Here is a 1,280-nt window from a genome sequence, read left to right as displayed (position 1 = left end):
TGGTGGCGGGTGCCTGTAATCCCCGCTACTCAGAAGGCTGAGGCAGGAGAATTGCTTGAACCTGGGAGGCGGAGGTTGCAGCGAAAAGAGATCATGCCATTGCACTCTAGCCTGAGTGGACAGAGCAAGACTCGGTCTCAAAAAAAAAGAAAAAAGAGCTGGCTGGGCATGCCTGTAATCCCAGCATGTTGGGAGGCTGAGGCAGGAGAATGGATTAAGCCCAGGAGTTCGTGACCACCTTGGGCAACATAGTGAGACCTCGACTTAGTTTTTAAAAAATGATCCGACCTGGCGTGGTGGCTCAAGCCTGTAATCCCAGCACTTTGGGAGGCTCGATCAGGAGTTCGAGAATAGCCTGGCCAACATGGTGAAACCTTGTCTGTAATAAAAATACAAACAATTAGCCAGGCATGGTGGCAGGCTCCTGTAATCCCAGCTACTAGGGAGGCTGAGGCAGGAGAATCGCTGGAACCTGGGAAGCGGAGGTTGCAGTGAGCCAAGATGGTGCCATGCACTCCAGCCTGGGCGACAAGAGGGAAACTCCATCTCAAAAAATAATAATAAAATAAAATAAGATCTAGTCTCCCTTGAGGTCAGAAATTTGAGACCAGCCTGACCAACATGGTGAATCCCCATCTCTACTAAAAATACAAAAATTAGCTGGGTGTGGTGGTGCATGCTTGTAATCTCAGCTATCCAGGAGGCTGAGGCAGGAGAATCACTGAGGCAGGAGTGAGCCAAGACCTGACCACTGCACTCCAGCTTGGGTGACACAGTAAGACGCCGTCTCAAAAACAAAAACAAAAATTAGCCAGGTGTGGTGGCAGGAGCCTGTAATCCCCGCTACTCAGGAGGTTGAGGCAGGAGAATTTTTTGATTTCAGGAGGCGGAGGTTGCAGTGAGCCGAGCTTGCCCAGTGGGGCTTGAAGGGCCTGGGCCTGGCTGGGGATGCACCTGGGGGATAGACATGGCCAAGCCTTTGGAGGAGGGAGAGAGCTGGGAGTGGAGTGGGGCCTGAAGCCAGGCGGCCACTGGTGAGAGGAAGTCGGTGTCTGTTGAGATCCTCCCTGCAGTAAAGCTCCTCTCCAACAGTGTCAGGGTGCCCTGGGCAGGGTGTCTGCCCATTCCCCAGTGGGCCCACCCAGGCCTGTGTGAAACTGAGGGAAGTGAGCCATGAGCCCTCAGCCACTCCTCTGGAAGGACCTCCGATAAGGGACCCACAGCAGGAGGTGGGGACAGCTGGGTCACACTCTGCAGCAGCCACGTGCTCCACTGACACC

Source organism: Colobus angolensis, unplaced genomic scaffold, assembly GCF_000951035.1.
Source record: "Colobus angolensis palliatus isolate OR3802 unplaced genomic scaffold, Cang.pa_1.0 Scaffold502, whole genome shotgun sequence".
NCBI lineage: Eukaryota > Metazoa > Chordata > Mammalia > Primates > Cercopithecidae > Colobus > Colobus angolensis.
This window is presented reverse-complemented; position numbering follows the sequence as displayed.